This window comes from Tiliqua scincoides, chromosome 1, assembly GCF_035046505.1.
Source record: "Tiliqua scincoides isolate rTilSci1 chromosome 1, rTilSci1.hap2, whole genome shotgun sequence".
NCBI lineage: Eukaryota > Metazoa > Chordata > Lepidosauria > Squamata > Scincidae > Tiliqua > Tiliqua scincoides.
In genome coordinates, this window is record NC_089821.1 from 154,951,130 (window position 1) to 154,964,570 (window position 13,441).

A 13,441-nucleotide genomic window follows, 5' to 3' on the forward strand; every position below is an offset into this window, starting at 1 on the left:
GCTGTATATAGGTGGTAGCTTCCCTTGGCTGATTTCATTCTGTAGTACTAAATGGAAGGTAATAGAGAAGGTATATATATATATATATATATATATATATATATATATATATATTTTTTTTAAGTATAATAATAATAATATCCAGGTAGCCTCTGGTCTACTGCCTGCAGTAGGAACAATCAACATTGGATTGGCTAAATTGTGACAGACTGCAATCCTAACTACACTTTCCTGAGAGTAAGCCCCATTGAACAAACTAGGACTTACTTCTGAGTAGACCTGATTAGGATTGTGTCCACAGTTGCATAGTTTATAGGTGTCATTCATGCTCAAGCAGTGTGCCTGATGCATGAAAAATTATTTGTCTAAATGAGCACTAATATTTATACTCCAAGTGGAAAACTATAAAAAATAAAGGTATAAAAAACAAGGAAGGAATGACATGAGAAAAGTCTTGGCCAGTGTACCAATGTGCATGTAACACCCTGCATTTCTTTCGGAGATTAATTTGCATGATTGTGACTGAATTACGTACTATAATTCTAACATCATTTGTTTTATCTTCATCTCAGATCAGAAAGTACTGTATATGATACTCTTAATGAGGAAAATTAATGGCATGTGATCATCACTGTTTGCAATTTATTTTAATTGTCACAGCAAAACACAGGTAGAGCAGGCTCCCCTTCTAACATTTAATTCTGGAAGACCTAACACCACAACATTCTGTAGGGCTCCAAGGGCTACATTTCTGAGGCTCAACTGCTTTTGAACCAATCATTTGTTGCCATCTACTGGTCTTTCAACAGTAAAACAACTCATGAAGTGTGAGTGTTGTGAGACAAAATATGCCAAGGCCATATCAAAAAAATACAGCACCTGTGCTTTTGTTATGGGCTCTGCAGGAGATGCTGGAGAAATTTACAGGACATTCAAGAAAATGTTCACACACTTTGTTCACACACTTTCACATCCTTCAGTCTCGGAAGACTATGGTATTGTGCTCTGAATGGTGGTTCTAGAACAGAGTGTCCTCTCCAGTGCTTAAAGCCTGGGTAAAGTAGATATGGAGGATAGACTGTTACCCATTCAGCAAATCCCCCCTCTCCACGTCACTGAAATGGTCCAATGGAAAGGCAGAAGCCAATATGGTTGGTTCCAGCGGCGTCACAGGAGTTGCCAAAACGTGACTGTGTTCAGCCATGAACTGCCTCAAGGACTACTATTCAGAGCGCGATACCATAGTCTTCCGAGACTGAAGGATGCCAACTAATTCTAGATATGGGAGAACCCAATTATCACGTGGGCCACCCTTTCAGCAGCAGCATTTCTACTGAGGCATCACTTGCCATTCCAACACTGAGAGGTGCTCTGCCTCAGCAGAAGCAGTGCTGCTGAGAGGGCAGCCTATAGCATAATTGGGCTCTCCCAGCACCGCGGCAGCATCTCCATCTCTTATCTCTCTTGGTCTTGCTTTCTCCTATAGCATGGGTCTCCAAACCTTTTGGCCAGAGGACTGCATCAAATGTCTGGCACGGTGTTGAGGGCCAGAAACAAAATTTAAATATAAAATTTATATAAATAAACTAGAGATGGAACTTAGATGTCTGAATAAATGAATGAATGGGCTTATTCATTCAATCTCTCTGGCCCTTAGAACACCCTTCAGATGCAACCAGAGCATAGTTCCAGTCATGTTCAGCAAAGTGGGCCAGGGGCTTTCAGGGGACAAGAGGCTGGCCGCGGGCCAGATAGAGGCTCGCTGTGGGCCGCATCTGGCCCCTAGGCCGGGGTTTGGAGACCCCTGTCCTATAGCATTCTTGCCTTCTGAGGCCTCCTTCATTCTCTCTGTCCTAGAGCCTTGAAAGAAGTGGCACTGCTGAAAGGGTGCTGCTGGAAGAATCGAATTATCAAGTGGACTGGATAAAGAGCTTCTACGGGCTATAATCAGCCTGTAGGCCTTATGTTTGACACCCCTGAATTAAACCAAATGAAATGTTCCCTAGTGGTGTCTATATACTGCTGACATCATTGACTAAGGGATCTGCAGACATCCACCAACCTGTGTGTTGGGATGGTTCCACACATTTCTTCAATTCCTTCCCTTATGTTTGAGGGTTGCAGTTTTCTACAAGGAATTATATATAAATTAGAGTTCATTAAAAATGTGTACATTTTTTTAAGACACCATGTACATGTCTCTTGCACTGGTGTTGGGGGGGAATGCTAAGTGTTGCAGCCTCCCGAACACCAGTGTAAAGCAGCCTTTCCCCCTCACCTGCGGAGCCAGTTGTAGCTGCGAAAGTTAAAAGAAGGAACCCGGAGATCCTAGTAAGATCAAGATCTGATTTTCCAGGCATCTTGCCCCAAACATGTCTGGTTTTTATTCTATTTTTTTTAGAAACAGCAAAAAATAATATAGAACAGTGCTGCTTAAACATGGATTGTTTTCTTTTGATTGTATTCTTCTGAGGAATTTAGGGCTTAGTGTATGGCTTCTCATTTCAATTGTTGCAAAGCCTTGTGAGGTATACTAGACTGAGACACTGTGTCATTTCAGATGGCATATCAAATGATTGTTGGTTTGTGAGTGTGAAAGCAATGATGTCAGACTCAGAGCCCATGTGCCTCTTCCTCCTTTCCTCCTCACCACGCTTGAAGGAATCTTTGTCACTTAAATTACAGCTCTGTGTGTTATGTGAACATGATTTATGTGGTTAAATGTGGTGTACAAACCGCAAACAGCAGTTTCCAGATTCATACAGCATGCAGAACTGTGCTTTGGCTAACCAGGATTTTGTCATCACAGCTCTGCATAGGAGTTGAGGAGGGAGGAGAAAAGAGGAAATGTGTGGGGTCAAAGCTTACTCTACTACATTCATGATCCAATAAACTCAGCTGAACTAGCTGAGTAACTGGCTCAAGCCTTCCAGTGAGTTTCATTGCTGAGTGGTGAATTTTGTCAGCTATCTCCTGAAATCCCTGCACTTTCTGGAGATAGCTGACAAAGATTGTCATTTAGTTCTGCCTGAACTCATCTGCTATAAGCCTTATTATGTTGTCTTTTTCAGCTTCTTCCTCTGCACATTCATGGCTTCTTCCATGTTTCTTCCAAACCATTTTGTCCATCTGTAAGCTTTCCACCCTGGGGAAAGTGTTGTGACGAGTACAAGCGGCCACTGAGGCAAGAGTCTGCTGTTTTAAGTTTTTTGTTTGTCCTTCCCAACTCCCTGTAAAACTCTTCCAGAAAGATACCATAGTTTTGGCTTACTCGTGACCAACGTAAACAAAGCTGCTGGGAGATAATGGGTGCCACATGGATCTCTTTTACAGTTTAATCAACAATACCAAACCTGGGAGGAGTCCTGTAAAATGCTGACTCAGTATTTCAGTACTAAAGATAAAAAGAAAGGAATTCTAGTAAGTTACATGGGGGGGGGGGCAGCTTTAGCCTTCAGTTTAGTAAGAACTCATTAGCTCCTGAAAAGCCAGGAGACATTGAAGAACCATTTTGAACTAACTCCCAATTTCAGAGTGGAGTGATTTCTATGTGACTCATATTGCTGGAAGTCTGGGGAGACAGCAAGAGAAACCTTCACCCATTTTTCCCCACGCACAAACAATCCTATATATATATATATATATATATGGAGGGATGGGGAGCTATTGGCCATCACCAATAGCATGTCCATAAAATCTCACCCCACCCTTCCTGCATTCAGTAGCTGTCTGCAGCCACAAATACTGAAAATGCAATCATTAGGAGCACCTTTCCTCCATCCCTACAGAGAAATGTTGATTATACAAAGGACAGAATTTCATGCATTCATCATCGGTGGTGGTAGTAGTAGGACTTACTGGTGTGACCACCCTGCTCCCTGGACTGAGGTATAATGTGTGAAGAAGGCTAGATTTAAGGATCAGAGGAAAAGAAGGTTTCTCAGAATTGAACTATGGCAGAACTATGAGAGGCTAACAAATGGAATTATTTAAAATGTTTAGATACATATTGTTTAAACTGCAGCTAGTTAACCTTTGACTATGATGTTTTAAAGTTTGTCAGAGAACAAAAGAACAGAGATAATGTGGTTGTCCTCTTTCTGCTTGCACCTCTCCCAGAAGTATTTGACTGACCACTGAAAACAATATATGTAATAACTGTTCCAACTATATACTTTCTTTGCTGCCTATCTGCATCTCCACTGTTGATTACCTCATTGTGGATTCCATAGTTAAATGAGTAAACACATGGAGATTTTCACTATGTGTTATAGCAATGTCTCCTTTAAAGGTCAGCACAGCCCATTTGAGACAGATTGATAAGGTATAAAAGTAATATATTGATAGTACCATGAATTAATTGTAAAATTGTTTATTTTTCAGGCTGTTTTGGTGTTACTGTAAAGTGAAATGAAACAGAAAATATTAATAATACCTTTCCTTCCAATAAGGGATCGGTGCTTTTGTTTGTTGCATTATTAATTATATTAAATTTTGTTTAACTCTAAATGCACTTATTGCAACTCTTGAAAGTATGTAAATTTATTTAAATTTAATGAATCATTTAAAAGCAGATGGTTAATCAATGTTTATTGTTGACAGTTTTAGCAAAAGGCTGGCTGGTGACCCGCTGGCCTTGGAGCTACGTGGGATCCTGCAGGGTTCCATCTTGTCTCCCATGCTATTTAACATTGATCTGAAACTGGTGAAACAGGTTATTTGGAGGTTTGGGCTTGGGTGTTCCTAATATGCTAATGACACCCAACTTCACCACTTTTCCATATGATCCTGGGGGGCAGTGGAGATAGTGTCTGGACTAGGTATGAGCTAATATGCTGAACCAGACACAACAGAGGTGTTGCTGGTCAGTAGGAGAGCTGATCTGGATTTGGGGGTATAATCTATTGTAGATGGAGTAGTACTCCCCCTAAAAAATCAGGTTTGCAGTTTGAGAGGCTTTGTTCTTAGATACTCATCTGGACATGTGCTCTTAGATAGTCAACTGGGAATGGCCAGGAACTCTTTTGCTATCCTTTGGCTTGCATCAACTGCATTCTTTTCTGAGGAAGGAAAATATAGCAAGTGTAACACATGCTTCAGTTACAGGTATATTGGACTACTGCAATATCCACTACCTGAGACTACCCATGAAGAGCATCTAGAAGCTTTAACTGGGGCAAAATGCTGCCAACACAGTAGAAGCACATTAGACCCATTTTATTTAACCCATTCCTGCCCAGCCCACAGGTGTACATATTTGATCCTTGTTGTGTATATGCAGCTTTGGGTAGAAATGGCTTAAACAGAAAAAAAAGACCAAGAGCCCAAGCCTGTGCCTGTCTACTCAGAAGTAAGCCCCATTGTACTCAGTGGGGCTTACTCCCAAGAAAGTGTGGACAAGATGGCAGCCTCAGATCCCTGTGCCTGTCTCCTCAGAAGTAAGTCCCATTATAGTCAATGGAGCTTATTCCCAGGAAAGTGTGGAGAGGATGGCAGCCTCAGAGCCCCAGCCGCTGTCTGTCTACTCTGAAGTAAGCCCCGTTATAGTCAGTGGGGCTTCCTCCCAGGGAAGTGTGGAGAGGGTCGCAGCCTCACAGCCCAGGTCTCTGCCTGTCTACTCAGAAGGAAGCCCCATTGTAGTCAGTGGGGCTTACTCCCAGGGAAGTTTGGGTAGGCTTGGGCTACAAGCCCCTCAGGGATAGGCACTAATATGTTAATACGACAGTCGCCTCTTTGCTTTACTGTCGTGCGGTTTTTTTGGCTTGGCGTTTTGAAGGGCTGCCGTTCCTGCGCACGCGCGAAAGCCGTGCTCGCGCCGCACGCGCCCAACTGCCTCTTCTGTCAGTTCCTCCGAGCAATCGCCTTCCCGGCGTTCGCACAGACGGCTGTGGCAGCAGCGCGCATGCGGGTTCACGGGTTCCTGCCGCCGCCGCCGCTGCTGTGTATGTCTGTCCCTCTCTTTCTTTCTTTCCCTCGCCATGTTGTTGTGAGCCTTCCTCACGGCGGCGGTGGCGGCGGTGGAAGAGGAGGGGGAGGGGCGGCGGGCAGGTGAGGGTGGCGGCCAGCAGGGGTGTTCTCGGAGAAGGAAGCCCCCCCTTCCCGCGTCCGTTGCAGAGAGCAGCGCCGATAGCCCAGCCCGTGAGTACTCGGGTGTGGGAGGGGGGATGGAACGGAGCGGTCAACGGTCGAGGGGCGGGGCGATGCGAGCCGAGGGGGCCATTCCCTCCCCAACGTTCTATTGTTCGGCCCCGGGAAAAGGTGCGGGGGGGGGGTGTGTGAGTGAGTGAGCGCGCGCCGTAGTCGCTACTCTGGCCTGCCTGGTGGCTGTACGCGCATCCCCGCCTCCCCTCTAGCCCTCCCTTTGTGTTGTAGACAGGGAGGCCCGGGCTGCTGGAGGCGAGGAAGCCGCACAAAAGCGAGATGGGGGGGGGCGTGTGGGAGGTGGAAAGAGGCAGTGGGTGTGGTGGCTGGAGGGGCCAGCATGGTGCTCGTGGGGACGCTGGAGCAGTGGGTGGGCTTGTTGGACTCTCTTTTGTCCTGCTGCTGCTGCTGCGTGCTGGGCCCCTCGGTGCTGCTTATGGGCGCCTCGCTTTCTGGAGCGCAAGGTGGGCGGAAGGACGAATGAGTTCCTTTTCTTCCTAAGGGGAGGCTGAGCAAAACAATTGTGCAGGGAGGTGGGGTCATTTGGGGGGAGGCAGCACAAGGGGAAACTTGGAGGGACTCTAGTCTCCATGGGGAGAGGGTCCAAACCCTTTGGAGAGTGTGTGGGGTGTATGTTAAGGGATTTGGAAAACTGGGGGAAGGGGGGCAGTTTGAATCTCTTGTAAGTGAATGACTTGAGGGCCTGTTCTGGTGAGTGCGGAATGGAAGGGGTTAGACCAGGGGTGTCAAAAATAAGGCCCAGGGGCCGGATGCTACCCACAGAAGCTTTTTATGCGGCCCTCAGGCTCTCAGCTGCAGAGCAGTGCTGAGGAGTTACTGCTGAAAGGGCAGCCCACATGAAAATTGGCCTCTCCCATATCTTGAATATGATCAAGATTTGTGTATTTTCTCTTGTCATTTGCAGCTCATGAGTTCCCAAGTGAGAAAAAGTGCTTATTTTTTGGTTATGACCTGTTTAATGACATCACTTCCTGCCTAATGACATCACTTTTGGTCCTCAGCAGGCATCATGAATGCTATTCGGCCCTCTGTTTGAAATGAGTTTGACACCCCTGGGTTAGACCCAGTTTGGGAGGCGGTGTGTGTTGCACAGAGGAAAAGAACCATTATTTTTGCTCCTTGGTGATAGTTTTTGTTGGTGAGTGGACCTCCATAAGCAGTCTTGTCAACAAAAACCATCTTGGTGTTCTCAGCCTGTTTTGATGAGTCTTGCTCTCTGGAAGCAGCATAGCAGTAACAGTAGGTTGAAGTTTTGTTTTTTTTAAAGGGTTAGGACACTTCATAGATGAGAGTAGTGAAGCCTGAGTGGTAATTATTGTCTGCTTAAAATATAGTTATTTGGCCAGATGGGATTGCATGTTATAAGTAAGCTGAGGAAGGGTGAATGTAATGAAAGGGCATGTGGAAGGGAAGCAGAAGTTAATGAAATGGAGACAAGAACTTTTTTGTAAGATTGAGGAAGGGGGTATTGGGGGAAGTGTGTAAAAGGAAGGTATAAGTGTAGGTCTTAAGGTTCCATCATTGCAGTAATACTAATTTTGCAGGGGAATATAGTTGTGGAATTTCTTTCAAATTTTGAAGCAGCAGAAGGTTTAGTATCTCAGATCATTTACATAATAATCATGGGAGCAGAGAGTGTACTTTGAGTTGGAAAGCATTTTTCTCACCAAGAGTGTATTGTGTAGGGTATATGATAGAAACATAATATATGTATGATGTGTGGAGCCTCCCACCTTGTTAGAAAAGTGAACCACAGCAATATCACACACTCTTCAAAATGAACCATTGAGTAAGTCATTCCAGGCTATGCAAGATAAATTTGTTAAGAGTGTTATTTGGGTGTCTGAAAAAAATCTAACATCTCTGTAGGAAGCACAGGAAGAATTGTAATAAAGGGTACAAGAAATAGGAGTTAGTGCAGGAAAACCGAACTGAACAATGTTTAGTTAAATTTTTAGGTCTGATAGGATGCCAATTAGAAAAGATCATGAAATGTTTTGACTGAAAGAGAAATATTAAGACATTTAACTTAAAATATTTTAAGGATACAGAATTTGGCGGGCATGAAAGCAAGTCTTCTGTTGTGTAGTGGTATAAAATAGCTAAAGCTTGGTTGCAAGTTTCTTTTATAAAAACAGCACACAGAGTTTTATCCTAACTTTTTGTGTTGTGTGGCTAAAAACTCCTTCTTTGATGGAAAGAAAAGTTGCGCTCATGCAAAGATCCCTTGTGTGTGTGCAGGTTTCCTTTCAGTCCTGGAACATCTTAGTTGTGGAACACTATAGCATGGAAAGTTAGGAGGATGCAACCCTATAGTGTCTTGTGAGAATTGAGAAGTATCTCGGTTACTAATTTCATAAAGCTTCTGATAAATATGTTCCATGTAACGTTTTTCTCTCTAACCTTTAAGGCAGGGGTCTCTAAACTTTTCGGCTGAAGGGCCGCATCAAATATCTGGCACTGTGTCAAGGGTCGGAAAAAATAATTAAATGTAAAATTTAAATAAACACATTAGAGATGAAACTTAGATGAATGAATAAATGAATGGGCTTAAATGTCCAGGACATCTCCAAGCACGAACACTGCCCCAAAAATAAAACACACACATAAATGGACCCCCATTCCCCCTCCCCACAAGCACACCTCTGGTTGTGTTTGGTCACCTGGGCCAGACGCTCTCAGGGAATCAGAGGCTAGCCATGGGCCAGATAGAGGCTTGCTACAGGCTGCATCTGGCCACCAGGCTGGGGTTTGGAGACCCCTGCTTTAAGACAAAGGTTCTCAAACTGCGGGATGTCTGCCACTTGGTAGGGAGATCAGAATGCGACAATGCAAATGGCAGCAGGAGGCTCCATAGCAGGCTTTTCTTCCGCATGCTTAGAAAAGCATGTGTGCCCGCTCAGAACATCTTACTAGCATTTTTAGGGTCTCTGTAGGCCTCTGAACCCAGAAGTGAATGGTGGTGACATCATCATGAAATATGTCATCGCCATTCAGTTTCAGGTTCCGAGTACTGGGGAATGATGTCACCAGCCAGGTAAGTTTGGGAAGCGCTGCTTTAAGGATACTCAAGAATTTAGATGAAAAGACAATAAGTGAAAATACTTGATTGCAATGAGATTAATGTTAAGTTTTCTTTGTACACAGCTAATTAGAAAAAACATTTTTTCCACTTCCATTGCTATATATTGCCTCCCTACTTACTATAAGTTAGCTGAACAGTTCCCAAACTGTGGGTTGTGACCCACTGGTGGTTCATGACCTGATTTCTGGTGGGGCTGTAGCAGTGCTGCTCAAACCGCTGAGTGCAATGCTCCTGGAATGCTGTCCCTGTCCAGACTGCATCTGAGCGTTCCACACAGCTGTCATGCAGTGTCTTCCCTGTTCAAAGTACAGGGACACTCTGGGCAGTTGCGTTGTCTGCCCCGCATTCCAGAATGCTGCACAGCAGGATGTCCAGGCAGATGCGACTACCCAGGAGGCATGTCCTCTGCACGGGGGTGACATCACGTGGCAACCCTGCAGAATGTGGTTTGCCCTCCCCTGGTCTGTAGCATGGAGCAGAGCCACCAGTGAAAACTAGGGTGATAAAAATCATGTAATTAATTGCCTCAGGTCCTGAAGACTGTTCCGAAACCAGATAGCTGCCTTATCACAAGAATTAGATCAAGTTTTTTTTTTTGTAAATTAGTAATTTTTAAAAAATCTAGAAATATTTTTAAATCTTGTAAATCTAGGTGGGTTCCAATAAAGTGTTTTTAAATGTGGGTCCTGTTGCTAAAAAGTTTGGCAACCACTTAATTTCTGCTTGCATGGGGCTGGTGCTTGCAGGAGTGATAGAGAGTTTATTGCACACAGGAATCTGAATTGAATCCTGATGGTTGAGCGTTTGCACATAGAATTGATTCTGCCTTATTGTGCAATTTCTTCTGTATGTGCTTGTACAATCATGTAGAGCTGTGCAATATTCCATCTTATTTGCACGCGTGCTCCTTGGGATATAATTCATTGAGTACTAACTCAGATTTATGTGACAATTTACATGTGAGCACTTGTTGGAACAAGTGCATTAATGCTGTGGTTCTCGACCTGCTGGGTCGTGATCCACCAGCTGGAGAACCATTGTCCCTTTCCCTTTAAGGAGTGGGGGCAGGGGAAAGGCAGTGACATGATACTCACTGCTAAGGGGGTAGAGGGTGCTTTTTTAAAACATACCTCCTATGGGGGTGTGGGGAGTTCCACAGAGCCCTCTGCAGTGCTCCCCTTGGCTTGTTGAAAGAAAAAAAGCAATTGCAACCCACTTCTAGGATGTGATTGCAAAACTGGTGGTGGGTTGTGATCACATTTTTCCTTTCTACAAGCTGCAGATAACATTTTTCCTTTCTACCCTGACAACAGATAAGGTATGATTTTTTTTTTTTAAAAAGCTCCCTCTTCCCCACAGTGGTGCAAGCTAGAGGAGTGTGTTGCTGCCATTCTCCCTGCCCTGTGAAGTCTTGTCCTCCAAGTGAGCTTAAGAACCTGTACATTAATGTATTTTCTGTGTTTTGCTAAAAATATTGTCTTTCATTTCTAGTTAAAATTCAGTGTTAACACACATCAGTATCTTAAAATTGCATTGTTTTTATGTGAGCTATTTTGAGAATCATTACTCTGAAATAGTTTTAAAAGAAAGAAAAAATCAGTAGTCCATGTTGATGATCTATTTGAAGACATTTGGGCTTGGTGGTTTTGTAGCTACTTGTGTCTCCACGCTTATACATCAGAACTTGATGAACTGGATGGACATCTTGATTGCAATGTGTGGTGTTTTTAGTCCTACAGATGTAATTGAAGTTGAGGTAAATTTTGCAATGAAGCCTAAAGTTGTGTTCAAATTGTTTTGGATGGAACTGCATCTTTAAAGAATCAGATTCTCCGTGTTAGGTATGTACACAGCCTGAGATTGTCACTACAGGTCTGTACCACTAATTGCATTCCGCTAACTAAGGTTCCTGTGCAGCTGCAATCCCTCCTGGACAGAGATAACCAGGACACAGTTATCCATGCTCCAGTAAGCCCCAGACTAGACTAAAGCAGTATTATGTTGGTTTCTTTTGAAGATTTCTCTGAAACATCAGTAATCCAAAATGTTGCTACTAGGTTACCCAACTTGTACTGGCTGAAAGGAAGTATCTTATCAGTTCTTGGACTACAACTCTGACTGCTGATCCATTTCCAATCAAAGCACTGTTGCTTACTTTCAAAACCATACACAGTTTGGAGACCATGAATCCAAAGAACAACCTCCTTCCTCTGATTCACCTTGCATTTTGAAGTAAGGCAAGTGGTGACTGGGGAGAGGTCTCTTTCTTATGGTGTTCCACATGCAGAATGCCACCCTTGAAGCAGTGTTTCCTTGTTACCGGAATTCCCCAACTTACATAAACTTATGTGTAATTATGTGTTTAAAGTTTGGCCTATACAAGAGTAACCCCCTGCACTGACTATTACTGTTCTGTAAACCAGTAGCCCCCCCCCCCCATCAACAGATCTGGTTCTCAGCAGTTCTCCATGTGTCTCTCCTCCAACCATTAACTTGGTTTAGGTTCTTACTGCTGCTGCCAAGAGAAAATGTTTCTCCTTTTACTGAACGCTGTAAGCATGCAAGCCTTTCACAGGATGTGCAGATGGGCAGCCTGGATACCTGAAAAGACTAATTGAACATTCACAGGAAGTAGGAATTTAACTGCTTCCTGTGAATATTTGATTAATCTCTTTAAGCATTGAGGTTGCCTGCCTGCACATCATGCTGTATGCTTATCATTGTTGGCAACCTTCAGTCTCGAAAGGCTATGGTATCGCGCTCTGAATGGTGGTTCTGGAACAGCGTCTAGTGTGGCTGGAAAGGCCGATTCGGGAGTGACAATCCCTTCCACACCGGGAGCAAGTGCAGTCTGTCCCTGGTCTGTCTCGCTGGCTATGGGCCTTTCTTCTTTGCCTCAGACTGTTGGCCAAGTGTCTCTTCAAACTGGGAAAGGCCATGCTGCACAGCCTGCCTCCAAGCGGGCCGCTCAGAGGCCAGGGTTTCCCACCTGTTGAGGTCCACCCCTAAGGCCTTCAAATCCCTCTTGCAGATGTCCTTGTATCGCAGCTGTGGTCTACCTGTAGGGTGCTTTCCTTGCATGAGTTCTCCATAGAGGAGATCCTTTGGGATCCAGCTATCATCCATTCTCACAACATGACCGAGCCAACGCAGGCGTCTCTGTTTCAGCAGTGCATACATGCTAGGGATTCCAGCTCATTCCAGGACTGTGTTGTTTGGAACTTTGTCCTGCCAGGTGATGCCGAGGATGCATCGGAGGCTTATAGTGTATGCTTATAGTGTTCAGTAAAAGGAAGAAACATTTTCTATTTGTGCCAGTGATAAGAACCTAAACAAAGTTAATGCGTGCAGAGATAGGATTCCCCTGTATTCACCATTTCCATATCTTTGGTGGGGGGAGGCTTGAACATATCCCCTGTGGATACAGGGGGACATCAGTATAGTTCCTGATGTCCCCCATTTCCTTTTTTGTTTAAAGAGCCCATGTTGAAGAAGGGGCAAGATCCACACAAACTCTTAACAAAAGAAAAAATGCAGGCATGCTGGGAACAATCCCAGCTGACAGAGCAAAGTGAGCAGTGAGCTTTACAGAGCTGTAAGCTTGGGTGCCTCCTCTTGCAGAGCCCAGTTTTAATGTAGGTAAAACTTATTTGAAATTTCTGGAACAGTCTTTACATTAATTAGGGAGTGTCTGTAATTGTTCTGCAGTTCTTCGTTAGTTCTTACTGGTTTATATTGGTGCAATTTGATATTGTACCATGTTACAGTAGTTATGAATACCATGGAACTCAGAAAACTAAAGTGGGTGGGCAAACCCTACCTCATAGGCAGCCCTTGGGGACCCTCAGTCTGACCTACAAGCTGTCCCTAATCTTCTATGGCCCCTGGCTTGTTGAAGTCCGCCCTGACCCACAACTGCCAGATATGACTGCCAGACACGAGCTGTGGGCTGAGTTAGAGCAAGGCCTTATATAGTCTTTCTGTGTTTTCTGCTTTTCCCTGGGCATTATTTTAACCCCCCAGTTGCCTCTGAACAGCTTATGTCTCCATGTGTTTCTGGCTTGGTCTGTATGTTTTCACTGTGCAAGAGGTGTGTGGCAAACAAGTCATAGTTCTCATGTGGTTATACATGTGATTCTCATGTGTATTTTAAAAAATTCAGTAAAATCCATTCATTCATATAAGTTCTTTCTC

The 13,441-nt window shown here is 44.1% G+C and overlaps 1 protein-coding gene across 8 annotated transcripts in view; it reads left to right on the forward strand.

The window, feature by feature from the left end:
- The first annotated feature begins 6,063 nt into the window (after positions 1-6,063).
- The window catches only part of PUM2 (pumilio RNA binding family member 2), a 76,348-nt gene continuing 68,970 nt past the window's right edge, over positions 6,064-13,441 (forward strand). For 7 of the 8 annotated variants that reach the window (XM_066611742.1, XM_066611759.1, XM_066611783.1 and 4 more), the window contains exon 1: positions 6,064-6,138. The gene's annotated coding sequence lies outside the window, so the exon portion shown is untranslated. Of the gene's footprint in view, positions 6,139-6,543; positions 6,606-13,441 lie in introns of those variants that run through there. The other variant, XM_066611751.1, reaches the window with a different exon arrangement.